Source organism: Myodes glareolus, chromosome 22 (genome assembly GCF_982192425.1).
Source record: "Myodes glareolus chromosome 22, mMyoGla1.1, whole genome shotgun sequence".
NCBI classification, from domain to species: Eukaryota; Metazoa; Chordata; class Mammalia; order Rodentia; family Cricetidae; genus Myodes; species Myodes glareolus.
The window spans coordinates 52,102,316-52,121,703 of NC_142047.1; the positions used below are offsets into that span (position 1 = coordinate 52,102,316).

At 40.6% G+C, this 19,388-nt stretch overlaps 1 protein-coding gene across 7 annotated transcripts in view; it reads right to left on the reverse strand.

The window, feature by feature from the left end:
* The window catches only part of Ankrd11 (ankyrin repeat domain 11), a 152,082-nt gene that overhangs the window by 107,123 nt on the left and 25,571 nt on the right, over window positions 1-19,388 (reverse strand). For 2 of the 7 annotated variants that reach the window (XM_085681857.2, XM_085681860.2), the window contains exon 1: window positions 6,263-6,378. The exons of 4 other annotated variants lie outside the window; for them this stretch is intronic. The gene's annotated coding sequence lies outside the window, so the exon portion shown is untranslated. Of the gene's footprint in view, window positions 1-6,262; window positions 6,379-19,388 lie in introns of those variants that run through there. One more of the 7 variants, XM_087900548.1, reaches the window with a different exon arrangement.

Below are 19,388 nucleotides of genomic sequence, written 5' to 3' on the forward strand. Positions count from 1 at the left end.
AGTGAACAAATGTGAAAGTGAGAACATCTGAAATACACTGCCAGAGACCATAACGCTGAAGCGCATATCTTGAGTCCCAGTCACAAGACTGAGCAAAACCACACCACAAGCAAGAAACAGCACATGCAAACAACACTAAAGCTGTTCTAGACCGATCTCTACAATTCTCAAAACCATTGAGAAAGTTTCCATTCCAAACTGCCATGCATAATTCCAGCTAAAGGCTTAACTCAACACAGATGAGGCTGTTAGAATCCAAACCAATACACACCACAGGATGAACAGCTTCATCACCATTGCCCTGCACGAACAAAAGTGACCCTATCTTGGGGACCAGGCGAGAGTTTAAAGCTTAACTCCACAGTCTATGAATTACTCCCATCAAAACAGACAAAGAAACACAGAGCAGAGTATGACATTTTAGGATTATGTCTAAAACACAGAATCCATAATCAGACCATATCCTTTTACTATCTGGAACTATCCGGAAGTTAAGAAGACAATGGGATGAGTCATATCAATGGGCTTCCTCCAAAGGAAACCACTGTGCAGTTATTAAACAACAAACGTTTTAAATATATATTAGTATAAAGTGAATGTTACAATTGTGTCAGATACAAGTTAACAGCATAACTTTAAAAACAAAAAAATACTGCCACACAATTATGTGGAAAAAGTAAAGCCACAGAAGTCCAACTCCAGTGATCTATGGCCAGGATGCTGGTTAGCTTGTAGAAATTAATCTGGCCCTGTACAGTAGGTCTAACTCACCAGACAGTACCCATGAAAAGGTCTGTGTGTGCCTGCGTGCCTGTACTAAAAAATGGAGAGTACATTTTTTTTAAAAAAAAAGTAAAAGTTTCCTGTGCTGTAATTCTCTGGCGTAAAGTACTAAGATACTTATAATTATTTTATTTTGCTATGAAGGAACTACAGAAAATCTCAAAGCAGACTTTATTACAGAGATCACACACACCTTGAAAACAGGAGCTGGTCTCAAACTAATAATCCTCAGTCTCCAAATACTAGACATGAGTATACCACAACCAACTCACACATACTTCTGTTTTAAGATCTCATAAAAACAGCACACACCTTTAATCCCAGCACTGAGGAGGCAGAACCTGGTGGATCTGAGTTCGAGGTCAACCTGGTCTATAAAGGGAGTTCCAAGACGCCAGTGCTGTTACACAGAGGAACCCTGTCTTGAACCACCATCATCCCCCCCCAAAAAGATCTTGAAAATACAATAGAATATATTCTATCACCCAATAATCAATGCAATATCATCTAGAAAGTATTTCAGATATACAAACCTAATTCTAAGAAAATTAAATGAACCTATTTTCAAACAATGGAGAAAGGTGAAAACGGACACTAAAAATGTCCTCTTAACTTCCACATGAGTGCCATAGAACTCACACAGTAACTATGCATCACCAATGTAGGAAGGGTTAAACAGGTCTGACATCACAGGGAATTTAACTGACAATATAAACAGCATGAGTTGTGAAAAAACAGATCTGCTGAAGAAACAGCAGAGGCAGCAGCATAGCAAGTTGCCAATGTCTCTTTAAAGTCAGGCAAAGTGGCAATCCAGGAAGGTGTTGGTGCTTTGAAAAAGATCCCAATTAACGTCTACGTTTTCTCACCAAGGATTCAATTCCAATAGTCTAGCTATATTCTGAGAACTCTATAAGCATAACTAAAAGGTGTTTGGATGTGATGGAGGGGCAGAAAAGTCTACAGTGACTACGTACCACATCAAAAAGCTATGGCTGGATGAAGACACCAGTAGTTCAGTTCAGCAGCTCTAGAATGAGCAAGGTTCAACCCTGAGAAAGTTCCTAGGCAACTGCAGACTTGAAACATTTTGTCTACAAAATGCCCAAGTTGACCCTCTGATGACTGGAGAGTCTTCAAGCAAAAATCCCTTCAAACTCCTTTTTGCAGTCTATCTTTCAGGGGTTTCTTATACCACTTTCATGAACCAGTGAATATTCATGAGCACTAAATGTGAAGCCTGTACAAAGCTTCCTATAACATGTTCCATAATATACAATCTACTTCTCAGTCTTTAACATCTATCTACCTCTGAATTTTCATGAACTTCTGACTCACAAGGTTTCAATTTATATACATTAATAATACACACAATAAAAGAACATACAATTTTTTATTTTGTTTAAAAAGGAGGGGGGGATGACTGACAGGAGATTATTTCACAATTTCTTCCAAAACCTGATCCTGAGAAAATTTTTCTATATCCAGTTTTCTCCAGACATAGCTTCTGTCTGTCACTGTCTCAATACTTCTAAATTTTAAGCCAAAACAAATTATTTTTTACAAACTAGACTGTGTAGTGCAGAAATTATTTTGCACATCCAAGATTCATTTTCAAAAGAAGTGGAAAAGAAGATGGAGAGATGGGTAAGAGCTCTTCTGAGGACCTGGGTTCGATTTTCAGTACTCACATAACAGATTGCAAACATATCTAACTTCAGTTCCAGGGAAACTGACATCTTCTCCTGCCCTTCCTACAGGCAACAGGCACACATGTAGTGCACACATACACGCAAGCAAAATACTTATGAACAAAAATTCATTTAGGAAAATAAAAAAGCTGTAAGGGGCTTATAAAGGAAGCCTTGCCCCACAAAAGGCAGATTCCAGTTGCGTCCATCAGCCAGGAACTGCAGAGGATTAGAAACTATCATAGTAAGGCTCTGGGGCTTCCTTGGCAAAAAGGAAGTCTGCACCATGCAACCTCCTCCAACCCTGCACACAAACTCTGCAATTTCAACCATTAGAGCAAGGCCAGAACTGCTCCTCCCCTGGTTGTGCAGCTAAGAATAAATGTTTCACTACAATACTGCTTCTGCCTCCTCAATTACAAACATAAGTACAAATGCTTCCTCTAAACAGGAAAAAAAATTAAGTAAAATATCTCAAATTAAACTTGCTCAGAACCAGTACAAAGAGATACACATGCTAAAGAGTACCCATTGCCCTCCAATCAATCAGCACCCAGAAGCAAAGGGTCCCCGGTCCCCAGAACAACCATTACTTCCTTCACAGAGGCTAAGTACCACTTCACACCTGCCTGTCTGCGATACTTGAGGGGAAAAAAAATGTTTTTCAGGACAGGGTTTCTCTGTTAAACCACTCTGGCTGTCTTAGTACTAACTCTTTGGACAGGCTGCCTTCCTCTGCCTCTCTAATGCAGGAACTAAAAATTACACACACACTAACACTGCCCGGCACATGGAAAAATTCTTTAAGCAATGCTTTAAAATTCTTTAACAAAACTTGTTCAGCCATTTCAGCCAACTTTTGCAGGCAATAAATACAGGAAACATTTTTCAAATAAAATACACAAGCAGATGAATTAAACAGGTAAAAGTCTAAGATAACAAGCTACATTAAAAAGCACGTTTGTATGGGAGGGATGGAGTAAAAAAAAAAAAACAGCTACAGAGTAATATCACTGTGAGATCAGAGGCTGGTCCCAGAGTATATTTATTATCAATGTAACTGTGCAAACTGGAAGTACAGCTCAAGATCAAATGCTTGCCTATCACATTCAAAGACCCTGGGTTCAATTATAAGTGCACGCGTCAGGGGGTAGCTTGTCGTGGTTAATTTTCATTGTTATCATGACTATATTTAGAATACCACGGAAGCACTTAGTGTATTTCCAGAAAGATTTAACCTAAGGGAAGACCCACCCTGAATATGGGAAGCAGCATACACTATGCATTTGGGGCCCTGAATGAACAAAAGGAAAGCAAGATGAATGAACATCAGGATTCATTCCTCTCTGCTCCCCAACTGTGAAGCCGATGTGATCAGCTGCCTCATAAGCTGTGTGTGTGTCTCCCTTCTTAAACCATGAGCCAAAATAGACTCTTCCTCCCTAAGCTGCCACAGTAGAGAAACAAGGTACCACCTCTGGTCGAGAGGGTCACCCAAGCTAAGCACCAAGCATGTGGCTTCCAGGGTGCTCAAACTCACCATGGCTAGACAAGAGTTGGTAAGAACTCAGTTCTTTTGCCCGGGAATACAGCTATATAATTTTTGTGCTTTTATACAACAATACCCAAACAGTTAAGTGCTGATCTGCAATTTTTCAATTACAAGCAGAATAAATAAAATTCTATATTGGAAGCTTCCACGGGGGGGAGGGGGGGGAAATCAATGAACAAAAGATTTTTATCGCTGAAGCAAGCAGGCTTCCATGTTTACACTGGGCTCCCTGATTGAATGCTTTCAAGAGATTGAAAACACTGTAAGTGACTGCTCACCCGTATTTCTTTTCTGAGAAGAGATGAGAACAATTTAAATTCTTTCTTTGAGTTCTATAAGTTGCCATTTAAATTATTTGGGGGAAAGGATAAATGGTGAGGTTAGCTGTCTGTATTATTAGCAGCTTGGTAACCAATGAGGCTTGGACCTTGGCCCCTGGACTTCACCAAACCCATTCAGAAGACCAACAATTGCCGTATGTTTCCACTATTTCTTCTCCAACAGCAAGGAATGTACAATTATCCTAAACCATTTTAGGGCTGGTCAATATGCAGCCCTAAATGCAATATGGAACTTCTAACAAATAGAAATCATCTATTAAATTTCTGTTTCCAGGAGTACACTAGGGGTCTGGCAACTAACCACTATAGAAAGAAACAACCAGACTGAGGATGTAGCTCAGTCAGGACAACGTTTATTTCAAATGAAACACAGGTCATGTGGTTTCTGTTCCATTTCTTACCCACAGAAGAAATACCTGCTTCAAGGTTAAATCCTAAAGGAATTCTTCCAAGTATTTTCTAACATCAACTGACATCAATTCAGTTCCAATAACATAATTCAAACGAACCAATGTTAGCAAGAATAATAATGACTAAATCCAGTCAAATACAGAAATGAGAACATTAACATTGTCTGTTCATAAGACATAACAATCTACCCAGCATAGATATAACTTTAATCTCAGCACCCAGGGGGCAAAGACAATTGGATTCTGTGATTCTAAAACCAATCTAGTCTATATGGCAAGTTCTAAATCAGCCAAGGTGTAGCAGTTTGAATAAGAATGGCCCCCATATGCTGGGCAGTGGTAGTACACACCTTTAATCCCAGCACTCGGGAGGCAGAGGCAGGCAGATCTCTATGAGTTCGAGGACAGCAAGGACTACAAAGAGAAACCCTGTCTCAAAACAAAACAAACAAACAGGCCTCATAGGCTCATATATTTTAATACTTCATTGAGTAGTCATCAGGGAGTGACACTATTTAAGATTAGGAGGTGCAGCTTAGTTGGGATGGGTATGGCCTTGTTGGAGAATGTGCCAATGAAAGTTGGCTTTGAAGTTTCAGAAGCCCATGCCAAGCTCAGTCTCTCTCCAGCGCCCATGTATAAGTGTTTGCTTTTCATCAACACAGCACTGGTGCAAAAGGTGACCTTTATTTTGACATGTGTAAGGAAGTTAATCTATTTAAGGACAAATAGTACACAGACAATAAATGCAAGATTTATAAATGCAAGCTAGTAAGTGAACAGATTTAAGAAAGTGGTACATGAGTGAATTTACAAGCACCACTTACATATGGGCACAATCCTTACATAAATCATCACACACACACACACACACACTTTACAAGACCTACAAAAACAGGGAGAACTCACATACCCTTCCCCAGGACAGATCATCTATAGTAGAAGGCTACTTGTTCGTTCCTGGCTGCCAAACACGAAATAATCACACAGAAACTGTTTCATTTAAATCACTCCTTAGCCAATCACTTAAGTGTATTGCTAGCTAGCTCTTGTATCTTTGGGTAACCCATTTCCATTATTTTATATTTATATTTTACCGTGACGCTCATGGCCAACTGGTATCTTTCTCCTCTGGCGGCTCCATAGCTTCTCATTGACTACACCTATTCTGTCCCTATTGCATATATTCCAGCCTGGTTTAAGCCACTGGCCAAAAGCAGCTTCTTTATTAACCGATAAAAGCAACACATGTATAGGACTTCTCACACCATCCGATCTCAGAAGAATTCAAGGCATATTCCAGAAATGAAGGAAGAACCACTGACATTCTCTCACTCTTTCCTTCTATACCACAGCAAGAATAGACTTCTATGCTAATCCACTCTAATCCCAGCACTACTGCCCATGCACGTGTAGAGCAGATACAGCAAAGATTCCCTCCCCCACAAGATGCCAATCCAGTAAAAGAACCCTTAACAAACCCACACTTCTCTGCTTATCTCCTTGCAAATTCCAAGCTCTTCTGACAATCTTACTTCGTAGGAAACCAGTGAACAGTAGTGTAAGAGGGGATGGCTTGTTCATTTCCCAGCTGGCCAGACCTAAATAAACACACAGAAACTATATTAATTACAACGCTATTTGGCCAGTGGCTCAAACATATTCCTACCTGGCTCTTATATCTTAAATTAACCCATTTCTATTCATCTGTGTATTGCCTTGAAGCTGGAGCTTACCAGTAAGGTTCTAGGGTCCTTTTCCTTCGGCAGCTACATGGCATCTTCCTGACTGTGCCTACTCTATATATCTCTGTTCGAATTTCCCACCTGGCTATAGTCTGCCCTGCCACAGGCCAAAGCAGCTTCTTTATTAATCAATGGTAATAAAAACGTGTTCATAGTATTCAGAGGGGAATTCCACATCTTAATATGCTGGAAGAATCAACCTAAGAATTGACAGTTGTCCTCTGATCTCTACACAAAGCATAGCACTCATGTCCCATGCAGAATGTGAGCCTGCACTCACACATACAAATAAATAAAGTATAAACAAATCTTCAAAGGGCAGAAGAACATCACAGCTGACAAAAGTGGCTGGGATATGAGCCTAAACCCCTGAACACACAATGGTGGGAGTAGAAAAAAATCAACTCTTCTGACCTTCACATGTTTGACTGCATATACACTAATAATAATAAATAAATTTTAATTTAAAATAAAAAAAGCAAGGCTGGAGAAATGGCTCAGTCAGTAATAAGTGTTTTCCATACAGGCATGAATTTCTCAATTTGACTCCCTCAATTAGCCAAGTGGTCTTCAGGAAGCGACCTTGTCTCAAAAACTAAAGATAGAAATCTCTAACCTCCACATATACACACACATGTCCAGAATAAACACACATACACCACAAACACGTCAAGTTTTTTTCAAAGCAAAAGTTGAAGGCATTTATCACTGCAGTGTACTTGAAAATATTCAAGAAAATGGCTTGCAAAAAAGCCAACCAGGTAAAGGTGCTTGCTACCAAGTCTGATGTCCCAGGAATCACATGGAAGGATCAAACCAATTCCCTAAAGTTGTGACCTCCACACAAAGGGCATGACACAAATCTATCCATAAGAGAAATAAAATGTAATAAAAATATAACTTAAAAGAGACTTTAAAGGAAGCTGTCAACCAGAAGAAAAATGAAAGCAGGCTGAAATCTGGACATACAAAAGGGTATAGAGAACACAAAACACTGGCAACAGTTCAGCTTTACTACCATTTTATCCCCAAGCTACATTAACTACTGTCTGTACCATATAATTTTAGGTTACCTAACTTCTTCAAGTCTAGGCTTTAAAATAAATTAATTTAGGCCAGCTGATGGTGGAGCACACCTTTAATCCCAGCATTTGGGAGGCAGAGGTGGGCGGGGTCGCTGTGAGTTTGAGGTCAGACTGATCTACAGTGTAAATTCCAGGACTGGCTCCATAGCTACTGAGAAACCCTGTCTCGAAAATCCAAAAAAAAATTTATCGAGGCGTGGTGGTGTACACATTTAATTACAGCACTAAGGAGGCAGAGGCAGGCAGGTCTCTGAGTTCAAGGTCAGCCTAGTCTACAAAGTGAGTTCTAGGACAGCTGGGTCTACACAGAGAAACTCTGTCTCAAACAAACAAGCATGGGATCTGTGGGTCTGAAAGTATATAACTCAGTGTGCACTCTCTCACACACATAAATCTTTGGCTATAACTGTTAATGAAACTTCAAGAAGCATAAAACTACACTTTGAAGAAAGTATTACATTGAGTAAGTGATGTTTTCAGAAGTTTCACCAGCTCTGGGCAAAAGATTATAGAGATGCTGTGACATGGCCCACAATAAATTCCCCAAAGACTGACAGGCAATCCCCACTTCCCAATCCCCCAGACAAGGCTTCTCTGTATAGCCCCAGCTGTCCAGAAACTCTGTAGACCAGGCTAGCCACACTTGGAAATCCGCCTTGCCTCTGTCTCTCAACTACTTGGATTAAAGGCATGTGCCTCCCCTGCTGGTGCCCCCAGCACTACCACCCAGTCAGGTAATTCTTTTCAAGAGTTACACAAGTCTTGTATTTTGGTTGTAAGCTAAGCCATCTCTCGGACCCAACCAGACCAATGACTCACTGCACCGAACATTTGCAAGTAACACTGACTGAACAAAGGAGTATAGTGATGATACACCACAGCTCTCAATGCCACGAGGGTGGATGAAGAAGTCCTGGATGGGTTTTTTTGTTTGGCTTATTTTGTTTTGAGGGACAATTGTGTTATTCTTTTTTTTTTTTTGCTTGTTTATTTCAGTATTTTTTTTATTTTCCTTTTGGGGGAAGCACTGAAGGGGTGAGGAGAGGGGTAAAGGCTGGGAGGTGAGTCGAAATAGTGAGTGTATGATGTGAAATTCCCAAATATTCAATAAAGAAATTATGTTAAATTAAAAAAATTAAAAAGCCAGGTGTCGGGTGCTCAAGCCTTTAATCCCAGAACTCAGGAGGCAGAGGCAAGTGGATCTCTTGTTAGTTCAAGGCCAGCCTGGGCCACAAGAGCTAGTTCCAAGACAGACTCTAAAGCTACAGAGAAACCTTGTCTCCAAACAAACAAACGAATAAATGAGTTAACACAGGTAACCAGATTTATTGCAACATACCTTTAATCCCAGCAGAAACAGGCAGATCTCTGAGTTCGAGAACAGTCTGATCTACAGTGAGATTGGGGGAGGGGGGCTTATAACACAAATACATCAATTTCTTTCTTTTTGATTCAGCAACTCCAAAAAAAGTTATTAGACTGTTATTAAAATTATAAATATGCATTTACATAACTTTAACAGAAGCTTATCTTTTACACTCTTACCAATTCCAAACTTCTCTTTCATGGACTAGAGCTATAATTTCCAAATTTCTCTTTCATAGGCTAGAGCTATAATTTGGTGGAAAAATACCTAACCTAGAGGTGTGCTTCCCAGCCCTTGGGAGGCAGAGACAGGAGGATCTGTGTGAATTCCAGGACAGCCAGGGCTATTATAGCCCTGCCTGGGCGGGGGGGGGGGGGACACCCTAGCATTGCTAAAGTCCTAAGTTCACTTTCTAGCACTATTTAAAAGGGGGGGGGGGGGGGCTGGAGAGATGGCTCAGAGGGTAAGAGCACTGTGGCTGTTCTTCCAGAGGTCCCGAGTTCAATTCCCAGCAACCACATGTAATGAGATCTGGTGCCTTCCTTGCCTGCAGTACATTGCATGCTTAACAAACAAACAAACAAATAAATAAATAAATCTTTTTTTTAAAAAAGCCTCTCTTCCAAGCCTGAGTAATACAGCCTGCCTGTGATCTCATCTACTCAAGAGGCTCAATAAGAACAATTCTAAGTTTGAACAACTTGGACAATCTTCAAGCGCAAGTCTCAAAATCATAAAGTAGGTATAGTGTAGCAGACGCGGCTGTCACAAGTTTCCTAACTAGCCAGCACTGGTTCAATCAGCCTCCATCTCAATACACTTGCTAATTCGGAGGAACAGTTTTATTTCTACGTGACTTTGAGCTAACTTTAATACACATCAGGATAATTACTATGTTTCATGCTCCCACAGCCTTCCACTTAAAGAAAAATAACTTTCTTCTATACAGATCGAGATTCTAAGGGGAATATGCTCCCTATTCAGCTGCAGTTTTGTTTACAAGCCAGAAAAAAGGAACAATAGCCCTCTTACCAAGCATATATCAGAAGTAACAAAAAATAATTTTTTAAAAAGACTGTGTGTGTGTGTAGGTGGAAACAAGATGACAGTAGAAGCCAGTAAGTAGCTGACCAGAGTCAGGCCCCCGAATGACAAAATGTGAATATCACATGGACAACTAACACAAATTTGAAGAAACTGTATCCCAAACTAAATTTGAGAGAGTAGAGCACCGGCTGAGGCACACGCAGGTAGATAGGATATGTTGAAGAGGCAGGGAAATCACAAGTTTTAAGACCAGTCTGAGTTCCAGGATAGGCTACACAGTGAGACTTTGTTCTGAAAAGAATAGAAAAGCAAAGTCACAATTGTCAAAGCTACCAGAAAGTTTTAGGGACAAACGCTCAGTGAATCTAGATCATTCCAGTTTCACCAATATGACAAAGGGTCTGAAATCTTGGGGGGGGGGGGGGAGTTTGAAAGTGTCAGTCAGTCTACTATCTAAGAAGAGATTCACAACTTTATCTTAAGCAAAAACAAAAACTTTTTTTTAAACAAGAACATTTTGTAAGGCTGGAGAGATGGCTCCGTGATTAAGAGCACTGGCTGCTCTTCCAAAGGTCCTGAATTCAACTCCCATCAACTGCACAGCAGGTCACAACTGTTGTAACTCCAATTCCACACCTTCTGGCATCTAAGGGCACCAGACACGCATGTGGCACACATATATATCTGTGAGCAAGACACCATACAGATTTAAGAAATTTTAAATTAAAATTTTAAATTAAAAAAAATATTTTGTAGCCAGGCTTGGTGGCACATGCCTTTATTCAGGAGGCAGAGGCAGGTGGTCTGTGAGGTCAATCTAGGCTACAGAGCAAGTTCCAGGACAGCCAGAACTACACAGAAAACTCTGACTTGAAAAAAAACAATAAAACGTGTTTCATGGCAGGTAAAAAAAGCTACATTAAATCCCCCCACAAGACAAGTTCTTCTGTAACCCATGCTGGTCTCAAATTCAGTGTGTAAATGATTAGACTTCTGATCCTCCTGCGGGTTTCTAAGGACTAGGATTATAGGTGCACACTACCACACCATTTATGTGATGCTGGAGCTCAAACTCAGGATTTCATACCTGATAGACAGTCAAACTGATTCCTAACTCCAAAATTGTAATTTCAGTGTCAACAAAATGACTGACAGGTATGAGGCTCATTTACCACGTCTGTGCTCATTTCCTGCAACAAGAGCAGAGATCTAAACGACTCACGGTTTTCTTTGCAGAAAACTTGAGACTGGGAAAGAGGGAAAACTCTAAGAAAAATAGCACTTCAGATAGAAAAGTCTAAGTTCCCATAAAACTCTAAGAAGTTTATCGATAAATGATGATGAATCAAACTGGTATGAATTCTCTCATTTCAACACCAAATGCCACGTGATATAGAACATATCAATAAGCATGTGTTAACGACAAGACAGTAGATCTATGACTACTCAGATACACCTCCTGTCCACACAAGTCCTAGGCCTGTTTCCAACCACAGAGGACCTCTGTCCTAACCTGTACACAAAACCTGCTCCGCTAGTACACCACTGAAAGAAAAGAAAAACACAAAAACCCCTTCTCAATGTCTGGTGAACACATGACTCAGACCTAATACATCAGATCTTCCAAGGAAAGACGACTCTTCAATAGTCATTATTCACTGTTTGAAATACCGATATGGCAATCACAAAAAGGGCGAAGAGAGTAAGTACACAATACATTCACATAAATTCAGTGGGATAAAAGGAAAGGGGCAACAAGAGCCAGGTGTGGCACTTACTTCTAATCTCAGCACCTAGGAGACTTCCAGGCCAGCTTCCGCTGCACATGAGTTCCAGACCATAGTAGAATGCTATACAAAATGAGACCTTGCCTTAAGAAAAAAAAATTTAAAACTCAGTCTGGGCATGGTGGTGCACACATTTATTCCCAGCACTAGTAGGCAGAGGCAGGCTAATCTGAGTTCAAGGCCAGCCTGGTCTACAAAGTGAGTTCCAGGACAGCCAGAGCTACAGAGAAACGCTGTTTCAAAAGGAAGAAAGAAAATCTAAACAAACCCACTCTGGTCATATCTATTCAACTTTTAAGGTCCTACCTTCCCAGGAACAACTGCCCTCCACTTTGTAACCATGTCTGATTTTTGGCAACACCTACATTTCAAGGAAGAAACACACACAGTAAAATTAGAACCAAAACATTTGATAAGATTATTGAGAACTCACAGAATTGCAATTCCAACTACTTCCATCAAACCAGACACACACCAATTTATCCAATACAAATGTCAAAATAGCCCACTAGTTTTTGTTACCCTCTTTTTTTTACCTTTATAATAAATACTTTTAAAGTTTTTACTTGATACTTTCTTTTTTAACTTTAAGGATTTATTTTTATGAACTGGACAGATGGCTCAGTGGTTAAGAGCACTGGCTGCTCTACCTGTTTTTTTTTTTTTTTAATTTTTATTCTATCCTGGTTTTATTCCCAACAATCACATGGTAGCACACAACCACCTGTAACTTCAGGTGAAAGTTGAAAGGGAATCCTCTTTCAGCCTCCCTGGGCATCAAGTACAGAAGTATACAGACATACATGCGGACAAAACACTCATACTTAAAAGATCAATAAATCATTTTAAATTTATGTTTACTATTTTAATTATTCATAGATACGTGTATCTCCATGTGAACACGTACACAACGAATGAGGTGCCCAAGGAGGCCAGTGACATCCAATGCCCAGAGCTGGAGTTGGTCTGCTGTAAGCCAACTGAGGTGGGTGCTGGGAACCAAGCGGGGACATCTAGAGGAGCAGCAATTGTTTTTGAGTCATCTGCCAGCCTCCAATTTTTTGTTTGTTTGGTTAGTTTGGTTTATCGAGACAGGGCTTCTCTGTAGCTTTACAGTGTGCCCTGGAACTTGCTCTGTAGACCAGGTTGGCCTCAAACTCATAGAGATTTGCCTGCCTCTGCCTCCCAAGTGCTATAAAGGCATATGTCACCATCAACTGGCTTCTTTTTTGGTTTTTCGAGGCAGGGTTTCTCTGTGTAGTCCTGGCTGCCCTGGAACTCTGTAGACCAGAGATATGCCTGTCTCTGTTTCCCTGAGTGCTGGGATTAAAAGAATGAACCACCACCCCACCCCTGCTAGGCAAATACATCTACTTTTTAAGATGCTCTCTAGCGTGCTCTCTGTCTCGGGCAACTACTAGAGTGATTGATATCTAAGTGCTGATTGGTAGTGTTTATATATTTCTCCCTATTTTGTTCACAGTTTTGATGTCTGGTTACTGCTAATTTTTCTCTCGTCTCATTTTTCTTTTGGTCCCAGTGTTATTGAAGCTACACTTATTAACATATACATGGTTTAGTAAATTTTGGCCTTTTATAATTCACAATAAAGAATAAAGCCTGGTAGTGGCGGCACACACCTTTAATCTCAGCACTCAGGAGGCAGAGGGAGGTGGATATCTGAGATTTCAAGACCAGCCTGGTCTACATGGTTAACTCTAGGACAGACTCCAAAAAGTTTCATAGAGAAACCCTGAAACCCTGTCTGTGGGTGGAGGGGGGTGTTGAATACTAGCTGGGTATGGTGGCTTTACTCCTAGCACTTGGGAGGTAGAGGCAGATGAATCTGATCTCTGTGAGTTCAAGACCAGCCTTGCCTACAGGAGTTCAAGCATACCAAGGTTACATAGAAAGATCTTAACGCAAAACAAATAAACAAAAAAAAAAAGAATAAATACTATTACCCCTCCCTGATTTTCCTTTGGTTCCTTCATAATTATCCCTTTCCACCTTTTGTTGTTGTTGTCGTCACAAAATATCTGAGTGAAATGCCTTGCAACAGTAAAACTTTTGTCTCTCAGTTTCAGCCTATCATGGTAGGGGAGGTATGACAGAACAGAGTAGCCTGTTTTATGGTGGCCAGGAAGTAGAAAATGAGGAACAAGGAAGAGGGAACAAGAGTCTTTCTGTCTGATTGCTCCAGTGGGCTAACATTCTACCTTTTCCTTTTTAGTCCACTCAAACCCCCAGCCTTTGAGGTGGTGCTGCTCATATTCAGGGTGGGAGTTTCTCCTCTAATTATGATCTGCAAACACCCTCATAGACACACCCAAGAAGTATACAAGTGCATTCTAATCTAGTTGTTACTTAGTTCAGTCAAGCTGACAATTAATATGCATACACATACACACACACACACACACACACACACACTCATTCATTCTGTGGGATAATGTTCTAGTACACTCTAAAGATTTGTCACATGTTGTTTTAATAAAACATTGACTGGCCAGGAGCCAGGCAGGAAGTATGGGCAAGGCAATTAGACTAAAATAATTCTGGAAAGAGGAAAGGCAAAGACACAGTCACGAACAAGACACAGATGAAGTGAGATGAGAATGCCTCACTGAGAAAAGGTACCAAGTCACGTGGCTAAACATAGACAAGAATTATGGGTGAATTTAAGTTGTAAAAGCTAGTTAATAATAAGCTTCAGCTAACAGGCCACTGGTTTATAATTAATATAAGTATCTGTGTGCTTTCTTGGGATTGAACAGCTGCGGAACCAAGCAGGACAGAAAGTTGTATGTATGTACGTATGTATTTATTTTTTCCTTTACCCTTTCCAGTCTAGTTCCCATCCATTTAGCGCCAGGGTGTTCCACTTTTTTTGCTTCTCTGGGCCACTTGGGGTGAAGAATTTTTATATTAGGACATACATTAAATACACAAACATCAGTAAAGACTATGGACAAAAAAAGTAATTATTGTGATATCTGCCACTACTGATAAGCAAAAACATGTCTCACATTAACAATCATAATTATGTGATGTCCTATTAATAAAGTCATTTTAATATCATTGAGCTTCCAAGTTTCATCAGTAATAAAGAAAATAAATATGGACTGGAGAGATGACTCAGAGGTTAAGAGTACTAACTGCTCTTTCAGATGACCTGGCTTCAGTTCCCAGAAGCCAAGTGGCTGTTCACAACCATTTAGGGGATCTGACAAACTCTAATGACCTCCACATACACAACAAAATACCCATATACATAAAAATAAACTGGAAGCAGGGCAGTGATCCATACCAGAGCAAGGTCATCCTCAGCTTCCATAGCAAGTTTCAGGCCAACCTCAGATACATTCAAAAAATCTGTCTCAAGAAAAACAAATGTAGCAAATGTAACCTCCATTCTAACAAATTAATGATGATCATAACTTGCAGCTAAGATTAAAACTCTATCTATAGACCCTGCCTATAGAAAGGGGCTGAAGGGCATGTGGGCCCCTCAAAATATAATCAGGAAAGCAAATTTGTGTGTTAAAAAAATACATGATAGTCTAAGGAAAGAATGAAGAACCCCATTTAAGGATAGACAGTCACAGATGCCACATGTCCAGACAAAATGAAAGTGGAAAAACAAAGACTAACCTAAGAAGACTCACAAAAGAAAAACAAAATATTCACCTCTAAGAAATTTCTTGAAAGCACAGAAATCAATGCCCTCCTCCTTCCTTTCTATAGTCTCAGCATAAAAATACTATGCAATCTCCAAACTAGTGTCACTATCTGTAAATTTAATGACTTCCTTTGAACAGCTGCATGCAAAATTTAAAAGTAGGCTAACTTGAGGCCCTACATCATAAAATGATCTCACACCCCTAAGAAATTTAAAACTGAAAACGATGAACTGAGTTTCACAAGACAGCAAGAATTACCTACTTTCTGAAGGAGCCTAACAGGACATGATTGTGACAGTTATTTACCCTGAGAAAAAGCTACAGCTCACAAAAAATACAAAGGTTGAAGGTAGGATATGATTTACTATGCAAAGTCATGAAAGTACCTAAATTCGCATGTTAACACCTCATAAGGGGGAGAGGAATAATGCAATGGTTAGGAGCACTTGTTGCTCATTTTTTCATTCTTTTCCTTTTGTCCTTTTTTTGTTTTGTTTTTGTTTTTTATTTGTTTGTTGTTGGTTGGTTGGCAGGTTGGTTTTTTAGAGACAGGATTTCTCTGTGAAAACAGCCCTGGCTGTCCTCAAACTCAGATATATGTCTGACTCTGCCTTCAGAGTGCTGGGATTGAAGGCATGTGCCATCACACCTGGGTTTCAATTGGTTGAGTTTGGGGGTTGGGGGTTTGTTTTAAAGTGCATGAGTTTTTTGCCTGCATGTATATTTGTGCACACGTGTGCCTGGTACCCTCAGAAGGCAGAACTGGGCATCAGATTCCCTGGAACTGGAGTTATAGGTGGGTGCTGGAAATCAAACCTCAATCCTTTGACTCTTAGCTGCTCTTACCTGTTGAGTCACCTCTCCACCCAATATTGCTGCCCTTGCAGAAAACCAAAGTTCAGTTTCCAGTACCCATATCAGGCAGCACACAATCACCTGTATAAGTAACCAGCTCCAGGGGATCTGACAACCTTTTGTGACTTATGTAGACCAGGCATGCAAATGTTGCACACATACATACAGGCACTCACAAATACAAATAGAGTAAGGCTTTTTTGTTTTGGTTTTGGTTTTTTAGTTTTTCGGGACAGGATTTTTCTGTAGCCTTGGAGCTTGTCCTGGAACTCAACTCTGTAGAACAGGCTGACCTCAAACTCAGAGAGATCTGCCTGCCTCTTCCTCACGAAAGAAAAGCTTAAAAAAAAAACAAAAACAAACAAACAAAAAAACAACAGCAAGGAAAATTGGTAATGGTGGTGCGTGCCTTTTAATCCTAGCACTAGGAAGGCAGAGGGAGGACAATCTCTGTGAGTTTGGGGCCAGCCTGCTCTACAAAGCAAGTTCTAGGACATTCAGGAATGGCGGGGGGGGGGGGGGGGGGGAGGCATTCCTAGAGCTTTAAGTACTTCCATCTCTAGCTACCAGATCCTACCCTATGTTCAGACCAGCCCATGATGCAATCCACAGCACAGTTCAGGAAGGCAGCGACAAACTGCCAAACAGCATACCATGCTCAATGTATCTTTTTCTTTTCTTTTCTTTCTTTTTTTTTTTTTTTTTTTTTTTTTTGCAAACTGTAGTCACTTTCTGCCAAACATCCCCAAATGTTATCAGCAGTGTCACCCACTCCTCGGACAAAGTATGACTCACACTGAACACAGACCAAGTGACAAGTGACATGGGAGCTGGCAAAAATATCTGAGTCAGTTTCCAGCCCTGTCATTCAAGTACCTCTTACAAAAGTTCTCCTGAGTTAAGAAACTGGGATTGGGCATACGTATAATATGATGCCACAATTTTGGGTTCTGAATACAAAAGTACAAAAGCAAATCGCCCATCTTTTTTCTGAGGCTCAAGTGTCTATGGAGGGCTGACAAATGAACACTCCCAGGACACAAAAGCTAAAAAAAAACGTAGTCAAAGGCAGGCAGTGGTGGCACACACCTTTAATCACAGCATTCAGGAGGCAGAGACAGGAGGATTCCTGTGAGACCAGCCTGGTCTACAGAGTGAGTTGCAGGACAGGCTCCAAAACTACAGAGAAACCCTGCCCCCCCAAAAAAAAGAACCCACAAAACAGAGAGGAGTGGGAGGGGAGAGGAGGGGATGTGGAAAGGAAAGTACCCCTGCTGAGGCTACCAGATAGGGACACCTGTTTTATCAACTTCCCATGAACCACATTTTACTGCCGAATTATTTCCAAGTAAACCTAGAGAGGCCTAGGAACTTATAAAACTGGTTTTTATAGAAAAGCTTGGCCTCTCAGACTCATACAGTAAAGCCAGGAATGACACAAGACTTCTGAAACTTGAAACAATAGACACAGAAAACAGACATTCGGTATCCAGTTAACAGCTGTGTTGTGCTTATCTTTAAATATTCACCAAGAAGGTGACATATTCATTAGGATTCACAAAGAACATGTAAGTCCCATTGTCTGGTGTTTGAGGACACCAGAGTTATCACTCAGAACCAAGCATAGTATTACATGCTTGTATTCCCAGCACTTGAAACTCACGGTAGGATCACCAAGAGTTTAAGGCCAACCTAGATATATTTCTACAAGCTATCTCAAAAGGGAGTAGAGAGTCAGAATATCAAAGTGAGACAGACATTAAATAAAGTAAAAGACACAGAACAGAAATTATTACCAGGATACTGTGAGGCAAAGATGACAAACTATCCAGTTGGGACCAGAAGTCATAAGCAAACAGAGCTAAGTTAAGTATGAGCTCAGGAAGACTCAGGGACAGTTAAGACCTGAAGAACAGTAAGTGGTGAACAAGAAACATTAGTAGAAAAAAGGCCTAGAAAACCATAGCCTTCACTAAGAAAGAGAGTGATCAAATGAGATCTTACATTAAGAAAAACCAGCTTGGTAATCATTTGGACCAGTATCAAGGACTGTTAAAAATGGGGGGAAAGGTCAGGCATGTGCCTAAACTCTCAGATTCAGAAGGCAAGGGAATGAAAATGCCAAATTTGGATGTCAACCTGGTTCTACATAGTGCCCTAGACTAGGATGAGATACATGACAAGATCCTGTCAAGAAAGAAAAAAGGGGAAAAGGGGAGAAAGAGACAGGTAGACAGCAAGCAGGCAGGCAGACGACGGTTATTGGGGGTAGAGGTGAATAAATGAAGAAACTCATGGGGGGGAGGGGCAGGAAGACCCAAGAGACCACAGCAAACTGATAATCCTGTATCTGCTTGTAGAGAGAAAGCCAATCTACTTTCCAGAGGATGGTGGAAGAGAGCTGCGGTGGTCTGAAAAAAAAAAAAATCCAATAAGGGACTGGCACTATTAGGAAGTGTGACCTTGTTGGAGTAGGTGTGATTTTGCTGGAGAAAAATGTTACTGTGGAGGTTGTTTTGAGGTCTCATATACCCAGTTAGACAGTCCAATGTTGCCTCCAAGTCAAGATGTAAGAAGACACTTTGCAACTTCTCCAGCACCAGGTCTACCTGCATGCTGCCTTGCTTCCCATCATGACAATAACGGACTAAACCTCTGAACTATACGTCACCACAACTAAATGTTTTCCTTTACAAGAGTTGTTGTGGTCATGGTGTCACTTCACAGCAACAGAAACCCTAAACTAAAACAAGAGCTCGGGCTAGATTTCTGATTTCAATGGTGACATCCACCACAAACACAGGAAGCAAACAGCACAGTTCAGAATGTAAGGCATGATGGTAAACATCACAAAAGCAATAATAGGGTACAGTCAGAGGGATCTTTCAACCCAATGTATAGCCATCTGTTGTGACTCTTCTCTCAGCCATACAAGTGGGCAACAGAAGGAAAAACACTCAAGATCAAGACATGAGAGGTCAGAGGGAAAAAAAGTCTTATGCCAGCAGACCCCCAGGAGACAAACAGATGCTGAGCAATTCTA